This window comes from Dermacentor andersoni, chromosome 2 (assembly GCF_023375885.2).
Source record: "Dermacentor andersoni chromosome 2, qqDerAnde1_hic_scaffold, whole genome shotgun sequence".
Lineage (NCBI taxonomy): Eukaryota > Metazoa > Arthropoda > Arachnida > Ixodida > Ixodidae > Dermacentor > Dermacentor andersoni.
In genome coordinates, this window is record NC_092815.1 from 47,218,481 (window position 1) to 47,231,694 (window position 13,214).

The following is a 13,214-nucleotide window of genomic DNA, read 5'->3' on the forward strand; positions in this document are numbered from 1 at the left end:
GCGGCGTCTGAAAGATGGCAATAGAGGGCGGGCAGTAATAGGGAGCCGAGGAGCTAGTGTTGATCTGAAAATGGCGATAATTCTTTTTTTTTTCTTCGTTTCTGCACTTCTTAACCGCGCTTGATTTAGCGGGATTTGTCCTGCCGTTGACGTGACCGTGAAAAAGAAGTACCTCTATTCTCGCTTTCCCGTCTCACATATAGTTCACTGGGAGCATTCAGTTGAGCGCGTTTATGCAACACGGGAAGTGTGGCGGAAGTTGCCCCAGCTGTACGGCATAGCATAACTCGGATTAACTTTATTTCGTGTTCTATCTCGGAGCCGTTCGACCACGTGGCTCTGTCTGATTTACGTTGGCTTCCGTGTTTGCTTCGCTTATGACGCACGCGGAGCGGTGACCTCATCACTTCCAGCTTGACGGCTGCCGGAGCTCCGTCTGGCGCCGCGGCACTGTTGCATCGAGTGTCTCGCTCTACATACCGGACGCTGTCATATCAGTATAGGAGCCGCGTGACAGCTATAGCCAGAGCCCTCGGTAGCATGAAACAGATTTCTGCCACGCGCTTGGAGACTGGTTATGTTCTTATTCTCTTTCTATTCCTTTCCTCGAACACTCAAAAGACGCTCAACAACGCTTTTGTGGACAACAGCGCAATGCACAGATGGGCGAGACGCTTTTTTTCCGCAGTGGAACGTACCAGATTGGTCGGAGTCAACCAACGCCTTAATGAGCGATTGCCGCCTGGGTTGCCGGTTCGCACGCACTTTTCCTTCTCGCCAGAGTGCGTTTACTTAGCAGCCCCGCGGGACCAGCGCACCGTCGTTATGATCATCTTCCATGCGCGCTTTAACGCCCCAAATGCGACTCTTGAGTGTATGCAGTCACTTCGTTAGCCATTGTTTTTGCAGTCCTCCACTACAGGTTCTCCAGCTGTGTTGTTGGCCGTCGACCCTAGTTTATCCGGCTGACGCGATGGGAAAACGCCTCGAGGTGTGAGCCCGCTTCTCTATTGGCGGCCGATCGAAGCCGCTGACTGATTCACGCGGCCGGAAAGGGCCGCGGCCCTGTTTCCCTCTTGCGCCCCGAGCGCCGGCGCGTTTACGGCCACTTTGGCGTTATTCCGCTGTCACCAGGCTGGCGCTTGGAGGCACTTATTAAACGGGCGCCTCCGTGTCGCCACCCCTCGTCGTTGCGACGCCTCGCCCGGCTCGTCTTGTGTGTTTTTTTTTTTTCGCGGTTTTGCTTCTCTGCGCTTCCGGAGCTGATTTGGTCGCCAGCTGCAAGTTCGCATTGCCGATCTTCCTCACGTTTCTGTTACGCGGTTGGCAGACATTCTGGTTGCCAGTTGGTAGCGTCCTCATGTCGGCACAACCAAATCGACGTGTACGCCGATGTCGGCTGGTATATATATATATACTCCGAGCCTTGTAGCACAGTTGGCCGCTGCATTTGATCCCCCCTCCAAGCTCGTTATTATCTTGTCTGGAACGTCGAACAGCCTATCTGCGGTGCCTTGTTGTGCGAGTGGTTTCTCCACAGTATGACCATTCATCTCGAGCATCCCGTGCATCTTCTTTCTCCGTGGCCACGTCGATACCAAGTCGATACATTCGCGCGTTATCTATACTTTAACTTTTCTTTAATTCCTTGCAGTATCTCGTGATGGCCGGTTTGCCAGCTCGAGCCGGTGCTCGAAGTGCACGTGATACCTCTCGTACTCTGTGGCGGAATTCCCGTCTCCTCTTCAATGCGGACCGCTGGACGCCCTCTTATCGAGTGTACTGGCTCGCGCATCGACGGTTGATCGCAGGCGAAGCTGCGACGAACCCGTCCCCAGTGAACTGGTTGCCGTCCCTTCTTCGTGGCTGATACGGAGCACTCCTCCGCAGTTCTCTCGCTTCCTGCGCGGCCTCGCACCCCCAGTGTGTGCGCGGTAGCAGGCGGCGTGGCTATTCGTTCGCTGGTGCGTGTGATGCATTTAGTTTCTCAGCGCGTGTTCCCATGTCCCGATGACTCGACAGTGGCTCGGCTGTTTTTTCCCATGGCCCCCGAAACCGCCTCGAACAACCGCGCCGTTGCTAAGGCCCTCCTCCCTCTCGTGCCGTCGCAGCCGACGTCGTCTTCGGGGGAGAGGCTCGGTGGGGGCCCCTGCGACCCCGGCTCAGCGATCGCCTTAGATTCGCCCCGCCGCTGCTTGGTGGCTTCTTTGCCTGTCTACCCTCTTCCTTCTCAGTCCTTACCTCGTCCTGACGTTTGCATTTTTTTGTATACGAGACAGGCTCGCGCGCGGTGTGTCAGTCTCTCTCCCCTCCTTCGCTCCCTCCTTCTCGGCGGCGGCAGCAGCGAGACGCGACACCACCGGCGGTCTTGGAATGCGGTTCATGGGCGGCGGCGGCGCCGCGGCCGCATCGCTTTTGACGAGCCGTCGAACAGCCGCCGCCGCCGCCGCTCGTGGGCCGTGAATCCCGAACGCGAAGAATGCGAGTCGGCCTGCCTGCCGCAGTCGTACGGTCCTCTGCAGTCGAGTTCACGGACCGGACTCGGCTTGTCGCGGAGGAGTGCCTCCTGCTCCTGGGGTCGTGTCTTAGGTGTTGTCACGGTGCTCTTTGAAGACTGCTTTTGCAAGCTTTATTTCCTTTGTGTGCGTTCTGACTTGTCTGTCATGACGGGGGAGTGTGAACTTGGGTAACTTTGCATGTGGCTCTTGCCAGTAATTGCGTTTAGTGGGCAAACAGCTCCCGGGTCGGAAGAGCAATTGGGCCTGAAGCAGCACATATATACAGCGAAGCTCTTTCCGCATTCCATCTGCTGGCCTCTTGCTTGCTTTGGGCGAATGCTTTAATGCTTCCACGCAACATGGGATAGGCGCTTTAGCTTGTTAGTGCTTTATAAGGTGCCACTTCAGATGTCGCCTGGTGCCGGTAACTTCGTCCACTCTCTACCGTAAGCAGTCGGGTCTGGTTACATGCTTTCCAGCGCAACGGACTTCACCGGGATAGGGCTCTACAACTCCGCCATATGTATGATTGAATCTTGCTCTATTGTCACTTCCCCGTCTTGTTGTGCTCGTTCCCTTCTATAGGTAATAAGTCGCTAGTGCCGCAGGGGCGCAGCGTTTAAACACGCAGTAGCGCGTTCCTCACAGAGAGCTCCTCGATTGTTTTCGGCTGGCGAACTGCAACAGCAGCAGCAACACAAAAGCCAATTTCATTTCCCGCTCGACCGCACTCGCGCGACTTCCCGTCGAATCCATCACGGCGTGCCTTTTTAACGGCGCTTGTTCCGAGCGCTCCGCCCCGTGTCAGTGATCACGGGCGAAGACGTTGTTGTCCTCGTTAAGAAGCGGACGCTCGCTCGCTCCTGAGATACGGCTTCGCCCCACGGCAGGCCCCCAGGAGAACCGGCCGGCCGAGGACTGCCTGTAGCCCCCTTTGAGCGGTTTGCGTATCGATTACCGTTGCTGCCTTTGTGACAGTTGAGGAGGAGGATGCAAGCGAAGGCGTGCAAATCCTGCGCGCGAGGCGTCGAAGGCGCTGCCGCTAGTTTGGGGCCCTCGCCGTGTGGTGCCTTTTGTCTGAGAGGAACGTGACTGCTACGGGGGCCTCTTGTGTAGGCGTGCCCCCTTTGGAATGTCGTCGTTCTGCAGCCCCGGGGCTCCGTTTTTAGAGCCTCGCAGAGAAGCGGTCATGGCTGTGAAAAGTTGGGTAAGTTGGCCCTCTTTCGGGCGCGTATACTATCGCGCTCACTACGAGCTACAACGCATGACGGCATTGCCACGCTCATTCGCGTTGTAGCTCGTGCTGAGCGCGCGTTATATACAGTGACACACATTTAGCTGCAAGAATACTGAAGTCTTTTTCAAACGATCCCAGATCTTCAGGTTCAATTCATTTACTGTGAACACCAGTTGCAGAAATTTCAAATTTCACTTTGCTTCAATGCCACGTAATTCGCTGACAGCAAGCCGCACCGCAGTACCGTTGCGTCCCTTTAAAGTCGCCGCATGGAGTCTCCGCTGGCATTCGGAATACACCGCGCGATGCAGTCCAAGGATCTCGCCGCGGTCGTGCGTAGAGAAGCAGGGGCACTTTCTGGTCTGCGAGGTGCAGCGACCGTACAATTCGCTACTGCTTCGAGCCTCGAGGTCTTCCTAATGACCCGCGGGCCGCGGTAGCCCACGCGCACCACGCCCCGCATGCCTGCAGCCAGCGCTGCTCCTTTGCCGGGACCTCTCCTTGCGTCCGTTTTCACGGTCGTGCCTCCCCTCCCTCCCTGTCTTCCCGTCCGCCGCCACCTTGAACAGGATGCGCGCCGCTGCAACAGAAGCGGTAGGAATGAAGCGGGCCGTTGTTCCTGTCAATTCCAGTAGGAGACGGCCGGCGCTCGGCATTCTGAGCGGGCCATCACGGCTCTCGGGACGCGCGGTCTTTGCCGTCGACCCTCCTCTCTCGGCTCTCTAGTGCTCCCACGCTGTGTGCCGACAGAGGGGGGCGTAGCCGAGCCGACTGGCGACTTGGAACGGGATTTGTCATGGACTGATCTCTGCTTCTGTTCGGCTTGACCGCTTGCATGCTGTAGTGCAGTCAGCCAATTCGTGCATCGGGGGGATGCGTTTCACGGCGAGACGAAACGACCCTGGTAGTCTTGCTGCGCGTGCACTGGCTGGAGTCGCTCGTGGTACCTGTCGATGTCACTGCGGTTCCGGTTGATTGGACGTGCCGCTGCGTGTGGGCCGGAACGTCGCCTGCGGTTACTGCGCAACGTGCACGGTCGATTTTATGAGTATGCCGCTATCACGTCGTGTTCAGTCGGCGCCCGCTCATCCACCACCTCAAGCGCGTCTAATGCTGCTGGAGCTGTGCGGTTGTCCACGCGTATTTAGAAGTGAGAAGGCAAGATTTATTACCTGCGCAACCAGAGCAGAGCTGTCATCTATGTCGCGAAAGGGCTGCTGCCTAACGCGTCCACGCCGTAAAGTGGAACTTCCGAAATAGTTATTGCGCATGACAGGCAAAAGTGGCGTCAACTGCATTCCACCTACAGAATATAATCGCGGCGCTTCGAAGTGTCGTATGGTCTCTTTCCGTGTCCTTCTGCCAGAGCCCGCGGTGTTCGCGAAGCGTGAACACATGAACTTTCGTAACTCTTCCAGCGTGCGGCATCTTCGCTCAGTCTCTCGGCGACGTAAGGAAAAAGAGCCGTCTAGGCCGGTCACTTCCTGGATCGCGCTGCGTATATATACAGAGGGCGCCGAGGCTTAGCCGCAGGCGCGCCCTTCGTCGTCTCTTCGCTCCGCGTATACGCCTCGCGTGAAAGGCAAAGCCACAAAGTGCGCCGCGCCTCGACGTGTGTGGCGCCTGCAGTTCTCTTATTTTCATCTTGGCCCGTGAAGTCCTCTACAGGCTCCTGGGGCGGGCGGGCGGGCGGTGGTGGCCTCATACGTGGCGTCGGTCGCCCTGGAAAATGTGCTGCGCATCTTTTCGTTCGTGATCGCGACTAATGTCGTGACGGAGCTGCTGTTCTGTAGGCGCCACCGCGGAGCCGCTGGCATTCTACATACCCCACGGGCGGCGTGATTCCAAATTCCAACATAATATGCCTTCGTTGCAGTATAACAATATCGCCTCGAAGAGGAGGTAAGGTGTAGGGGTCATACTGACGAGCGTTCTGGCTTCGTGCAAGGCATTCGCGGTTTTTTCGTCCACAGAGCCAATCTCTAGTGAAGACCCTGCTGCGATGCGAAGCGCGCGGTTGTCCTGCAAACGGTCTTACTGTGCTCATTCGTATTTGCTTTGACAGTCTCATTAGGGGGGCTTATACCGTCATTGCTGCCTCAGTTCGATAACGGGATACGGCGTCTCCACTAGCTCCAATTTCAGGGTGAAAGTTAGGGTCACGTGCTATTGCGCGCTCGAATACCTCTGTAGTGACCATTGTCGCGGGACAGCTACTCGCTGCGTTCTACGGGCAAGGGCTTGAAATAGAACTCTGCCCGAACGTTTAGCCTTGCAGCGCTCATTTATCGCAATGAGTTCAGTTAAATTAGTAAAGCTATCAATCACTACTGCAGACGATGTCTATTTATTGGTGGGTACGGGAAACGGGGCCGCGGGGGCGGATGTAGGCGGCATGGGGGTCTACACGTTCTTGCGGCTGCCGGAGTTGGGGTGGTTGGGGGGGGGGGGGGGGGGCGTGCACTCTGTATTCTTTGAGCCATAGACGGGGTTCGGGGTAGTCATGACGATGCGACCTTGGGAGGCTATTCAGGCCCTCCTGGGAAAGGGCTGCGTCATCGCCTCGAGGGTGCCGGGGCGACAACCGCAGCCGTGCTTTCGCGTTTGAATGCTGTTGTCGCTGTAGGACGTGTTTCACTTCACTCCTTGACATTCTGTCCATCCTGAAAAACGTTACGATGATAGGGCGACGACCGAGTAATGCTTTGCAGAGCCGTAATCCGCGTTCCAGCTGATACTTGTTAATCCGCAAAAGTCGCCCAAAAGCACGGAACACACGTCCAATCCGTCGCGTGTTCATGTGCTCACCGAGAAGGCTGTGCGATTGCATACGTACACCAACTCCTGTTCGCAAAGAAACAATGCTAGCCACGAACACAGGCATCCCTCTGCAACTGCACCACGAGCACTGCCGGCGATTCCCCGTAAGTCTCAGGGCGAAGGTCCTCCGTGAGCACAGACCAACCAGCACGTTCCGGGAGATGAAGGGTTCATCGCGTGTTCGTCTGCATTCCCCGGGCAACCTTGCCCACTCTCCTGTCTTTATGCTGGCTGGCGGGTGCTGAGGTAGGCAGGGAAGAAGTGCACAAGCATTGAGACAGAGGGCTGCCCCCCCCCCCCCCCCCCCCCCCCCCCCGATTCTCTGCATCACGCGCGTGCTGACGCCGTGACCTACGATGCGTGAAATCCGGGGGCCTTGGGCGATCCCATCTGTGAAACGCCATTTGTCTCGTTCTTTCTTTCGCGTAAGTCCTGTTTTTGTTTGTTTTTGAATCTCTCTCGTGTGCTGCTGCTGCTGCTGCTGCGGCGGCGGCAGCTTGCTACTCCTCTGTCCTTCACTTTGTGACTGTTTTGTTGCTTCGGGACGCGCGCGCTTGTTTTTGCGGCTTTGCCCCCCCACGCCCTGCCCTTGCTCGACTGTTTGTAGTGCGGTCACGAATGCCGCGAGAGGGAGATTGGCGGTGCTCACTGGTGCTGTCTGCACGAACTGTTTTCTCCCGAGGGTAAACCTCATTATTTTGAGCCCTTTTGCACTTCATTGCTGCGTTCAAAAGTGTATATTTGGCAGCGTGGAGCGCGGACATTAACGGGATTCTCGTTTACCCTGCCTGCAGCCTTGCGCAGAGGGTTTTGCGCGGAAAAACAAATGCAACCGAATGGACACGTTTGCCTGTAAGCCTAGTCTTCAAAAATGGCAGCTCCCGACCCGCCAAAGCCGGCGTGGGAAGTATGCGCTTCGAAGTTCCTATCTCTTCCAACCACCGCGCAGCTGACGACTTCCCGGTGGTCACAGGGTGGCTGTTATAAAAAGGTCTCCTGCCAAAAGCGCAATCTCGCGCACTTCGCCAGCGACGATGACTGGTTTTGCGGATCAATCCCTTCGCCGCTTCGACCTTCTGTGACGCTCGTCTAGGAAGCACCCGGTGTTTGACGCGAATGACCACCGGCCATACCCTGGAGATGCCGGCCGGCCGATAGAGCTAGGCGAGGAGGCAGAGGCAGGGAAAGAGGACGATGGTCGGCGGCCACCGCCGCATTCCTGAGGAGCGCGCCGCGAGGCAGTGAAAAATGAGGGTCCAGTCTCGGCAGTCCGTCAAGCGGGGCTTCCCACGGCCAAAAGGCGGCGCCTTTTCGACGTCGTTCGCCAATACTCGAGAGATAGATCGCCTGCGCTTCGGACCAAGCGGTGGGGCACGCACGCTGGTTGGCTGTGTGACCAGTGGAGGGGAGGATTGGCTGGTCTTCTCCTAATGGGAACTGTGTGCGTGCGTTTGGCTATAGCGGCTCGTCGGCGGTCCCGAAAGACAAAACGCCGGCATCTTTTCGTTTCGCCCGCGAGGCTTCCTTCCGGCTATCTTCTCGGCGTGCCTCGCGCTCTGATCGAGGCTGTGATTTACGTTCGGCCGGGGAGACCGAGCACTCCGCCTGCTGCGGCGACGTCAGCCGCCGGGGGTCTTTATTTCTGCTTCGGCTGGCTCGCTTGCCGCGGCGTTATACAGTTCGACCGCTGCTTGGGAGTTTTCTCGCCTCGTGTCCGCCTGCGCGCCCCGGTCAACGAGGCAAACGGAACGACACGTTCGCTGGCAGAGGCACGTGAGGTGCCGTAGTCACCGAGCCCTCGCCTTTCCGCTGAGCGCACGCCGGGACTGGAGGAGACGGCGCTCTTCACCGGTACACCTTGGCGCGTCGTGCGGGGAAAGTACTTTGTCTCGTGCTCGAAGCCAGCGGTGCTCCTCTCTAATGGCGCGCGGTAGCAAACAAAAGGCTTTTGTTTCTGGGTGACGCCCGCATTGTGCGGATACTCGTCGTTGTGCCCCGCATTGCTATACGCAACATCCGGGAGTGAAAGGGACGGGGACGCTTTGTTCTTGGCGCGGGAGGAGGCGTACCAGCACTTTTTTTTTTTTCTCTGACCCTTTTCTCTGCGCCGCTCCCATCAAGGCTTCCGAAGATCCGTTGCAGCTTTTGCCCTGGTCGTGCAGTCCTGGGTGTGGCGGATCCCTCCGCGATACTTGACGTGTATACCATAGCGTGTGCGCGCATCAGTGGCGTTCGAAAATGCATGCAGAGAACGCGTGTGCATTTGTGCGCGCATTCCGGTGAATAGCGCAGAGTACATAAGCGGCGTTCTTGCCTGTCGTCGTCGAGATGTTTGCACTTTTGCTAGCAGGATCCCACTCCCCGTCTCCGCATTCGAATGCCGACGGCAGATGCGGAGTGAAGGCATTCTGGCTACGCCCTGCACTGCGAGACGAGCATCGGCGCCGGTCACACGTGCGGCGGCGAGGCGGCCCTCCTCCCCTCGCGAAGACCTACGTGTCGAGGGAGGAGCTCTTTCCTTGGCTGTCTGCGATCCCACGCCCGGTGCAGACGTCATTCCGCCTTTGCGGCGGCGGCGGCCTCGCGCGCGTGCGGCAGTCCGATTGTGTTTGTGTTGCGCGGTTAATTTCCCCAAGGTCGTTCTCACGGCGGCGCGGACGGAGGAGCGTGTGGCGGACACGTTGTCGCTGTCATAAAGAGGCGCCACCACCGCCGTTCCTGCCTTGCCGTGGCGCTCCCGATGCGCGTGCGAGCTCGCGTGTGTGTGGGTCTTGGCCGGCGCCTCGCTTTTTTTCCCCATTGGCTCGCTTGGTGGTCCTCAGAGGCGTCACCGCCCCGTTACTTTACTCTCTCTCTCATGCCTCCTCATTGCGAGGGCCGCGCTACCACCCATAAGCGGCAATATGGACTTTTTAGTCCACACTAACGGCATATGGTTGGGGAGGAATAAACATGACTGCACTACTAACTGCTGCGAAATATTGTTGCTTAGGGTGCTGAGCCCCGTAGCAGGACTCTAAACACTTTCTTCCATCTGACAAGGCTCAGCGCCAGAGGGCGATCGCTCCTTTTCTTACGACTAGAGCAGGCGTCTGTGCAATCTTAAGCGGAATCCTTGAGCTGTTCAAGTTCTTGCGTTCCCAGTGGTCGCAGCCAAGCTCTGTTGCGTAGTTTGCTACTACGTCTGCCGCGATGAGCCGCAAGTTGCTGACATTACTGAACATCAGCCCTTTTCGTGCAGGAGGTTTGCGCAATATTGAACCCGCTGTGGCCTGAGGGATGCTGGTCGACAAGGCGGTTGCCTTTTTGTGTTCGGTTCCCAAAAGCGCTGGTGTCGCCCACCACCTACAGCACCTACTCTACTACGGGCCACGGAGGCTGTTACTCGAAAGCGCGCTGACTTCTCGCCTCCTCTTCCAACTTGCACGAGAACGAAGCGAGCTCCGTCTGCTGTCTTGACGCCGTCACCTCGGGCGAGCCCGAACATCTCGTGATGTTGACACACTACTCCGAGTGTGAAACGAGGCGGAACGCGAGGCGCATCAAAACAATCGTTGTCAAAAAAAAAAAAAAAACTGCAAGGAGGTGGAGAAAGAATTAATAAACCGACAACGGCGCGCACGCTCAACTCTCCGCATCATAGCGTATACACTCCCTTTCACGCCCTTTCCCCCGCCCCGTCTTCCGGCCCCCTATCGGCGGCCGCGTATGTTTGCTCCGTTCGCACGGCTCGCATCACAACGCTAAGAACACACGCCGTCTTCTCTGCCATCGACAAAACCACAATTTCCCTGTCTCGCTCATCCTGCGCGCACGGAATATCCCTGAGCGAACAGACCGTGTACTGAACGCAGCAAGGAGGCTTGCGTAATCGGTTTTTTGCAAATCGTCGTGTGCCCCGGAAAGATCACACCGCCAAGCAACCTTTCAGCGCATATGCTTCGCCCGTTGTAGCCACGTATGCCTCGGCAAAACGGTGCACGAAGCAGAACCGTTGTGAGAAACGTGCTAAGCGCCGCCGTCCTATTGTCTACGTCATTGTAGAGCGCCGCAGCGCGCGCACGTGTAGAACACACGTTATGCGTTCGTGGGATCCTCGAGGGTCGCACCTTGCGACGCGTCGCCGGTCGTCTGTGTACACATACACGCGCCTTTCAGTGCTGCTCAGCGACGCATTCACGTCACGTCACGCGTCGTATAGAAAAGAAAGGGTTCTTGAGGAGCAAGCGCTCCCGCTTTCCACAGCTGCGCCACCCTATGGGCGCGGCTGTGTACTTTCGCAGGCTTGTCAGCGTATATGTGCCCGTGAAGGTGTTGTGCAATATGACCGCTATGCGTGGACAATCCGTTTCATCTGCCTGACCGCAGGAATAAGCAAACTGACGCACCTCCGGCCCTATTTGCCTCTCATCACTGGCGCCCCCGTCCTGCAGGATCTCCTCTCAACTCTTCACAGCCGTGACGTATGTCAAGTGCGTGCGAACGGCTCCCCCGATTTCCCGCTCGGAAACGAACGCGCGTTGACGCCTTTCGCGCTGTCACCAGCCTGCAGCCGCCGCCCTGGCCCGCGGCCTCGCGTGATGTGTCCTCAAAGCGCGCGCTAATATGCTGTCGGGGCGGGGGACATGTCACGCCCGTTTAGGGAAGCGCGTGCGAGTTTGAAGCATTTGCATAAACTGCGCGGGTCTCTTCTTCCCGCTTCCTCCACCTCGCCTCCTCATTTCTTCCTGACGTTGATGGCGCTCCTCTGCCTCGGCCCGGATGGGCTTCCAATCTTTTCTTTATTATGCGTGGTCTCCCGTACCGCACTTGGGAACGACCCTCTGGCGAAGAGGGCGTGTGGATATTGCTCAGATAAGTTTGCGAGATGACCGCTGTTTACGGTTTTGAGCCTTCGCAAGGAGTTTGCGCTTACACATCAATACCAAAACATGAAGCGGGTCCATCTGTTCATTCGCGTATTGCGCGTGCTGCTCATGTATAAGGAAACCTCCGACATTTTCATCGCTGGACGTGCTTGCCTCTTTCAAGCCTGCAAATGTTTATATTGAACCACTTACTGTTTTCGAAGGCCTCTATACAGCCAGCGTTGACCCTGTCTGCAGCTTTCAGCTCGCATGGCGCGCACAGTTCATCTTTCGCGGATGCCTTTCTGCAAAGCGTACAAATTTCGATATGTTTTGCGGTTGTCAGAACAGTGTCGAGGTTAGCGGTGCGCAGGGCCTGTAAATGGCTACAGAATCTGCTGCCATTGTTGTGTTACAGTTCGACTCGTTCCTGCTGGCGGATGAGGCAGCGATTGCGCGCGCCCGCAGCGAGCGCAATAAGCGCGCCTGTCTGCGCCAGTAGTGCGGCCTTTCCGAGGACGCGCGCTCTTGCATATGTCGGCTGTGTAGCCTTGCTTGTCGCCATGCGGAGTCTTGCCGTTTCTCTCGCCGCTAAGGGATGCGCCGTACCGTCTCCACGTTGACGCGAGAGGCATTCGCTGACAGGCCTGTCCAAGATAAAATTGGTGTCGCCTATTGGGTTAAGTGAGTACTTCACGCTAGCGTCGTAACCACAGCGCTGCGCAATGATGGCCGAAGCTCGCGCTTACGTTCTCGCTTTTCAATGGGACCATCTTCACGCCTCGGTTTTTCTCGCTAATGCTTCATCCGTGTTTGCAAGTGCGGTACACGTCGAGTGTGTTTGCCCCCTTCGTTTCGTTATAAAGCTCAAATTTTTCTTCACTTCCGGGCAGTCATGCTTCCGTCGCCACCGCTGCTTCCTCGCAGCGTACCAAGCAAGCATGCATTCGCTTCCTTTACTTAGAAGCACAATGGCGCATTGCGTTTCCCGCTGATCTATAGAAGTATAGCCGCGTGTCTAGAATGCTGACGTTGGGTTAGATTACCGGCGCGCCTTGCAAAGTATACACGCTGCTTGAGCGCTTTACTATCCCCGCCTTTCCAGTTTCGATGCCGTTGCTCAAACTGCCTAGAGGGGTCTCTCCTGTTTTTGTCACCATCGTCAAGCGACGTCGTGCCAGCGTCATTGTGGCACCGCTGGTACCGCTCCGCTTCCCCCATTTTTCCCCTGCGTGACCCGAGGCCATCGGGTGAGCGGCCCCCGCGACCCCTCGCGCGGCAATAGCAGTCTCTCGGTGGAAGGGCGCCGACGAATCGATAAAACGGGCCGCGGCGTATCGCAAAATCGATGACACCAACACATCGAGGTTTTTGCGGACGCGTTAGCTGCCTAAGCGCCAACGCCTCTGCCTTCTGTTTTTCCTTGCTTCTCCTTGCGCAAGCCGCGTGCAAGTCGGCGTCACATGTTTCGCGTCCTTCCTGTGTCCGCCTGCGTAGCTCACGACACGTGTGTGCATAACTTCCACGCGTCATAAGAATACGAGGCTTTTTCTTTTTTTTTTTTTTTAACGCTGCATACTCTCCTTGTTCATTGCTTCTTATGCGGGCACGCCTTGAACTGGCATCATGGGACTAAATCGTTATAAAGGCTGCTCAAGTGTCGTTGCAAGTCTCGTAGCGAGTTGAGTTACTTAGTCTATACCATTACTGTAACTGATGTTGGTTACGATTTCGTTGACGATTACGCCCTTATCATTGGTTTCTTGAAACTGTTTCCTGTAGACGTCAGACTGTTATCTAATGCTGCCTCCT

At 56.9% G+C, this 13,214-nt stretch overlaps 1 protein-coding gene across 1 annotated transcript in view; it reads left to right on the forward strand.

The window, feature by feature from the left end:
- The window catches only part of LOC126542670 (apoptosis regulator Bcl-2-like), a 67,215-nt gene that overhangs the window by 50,251 nt on the left and 3,750 nt on the right, over positions 1–13,214 (forward strand). The gene's annotated exons all lie outside the window — the stretch shown is intronic.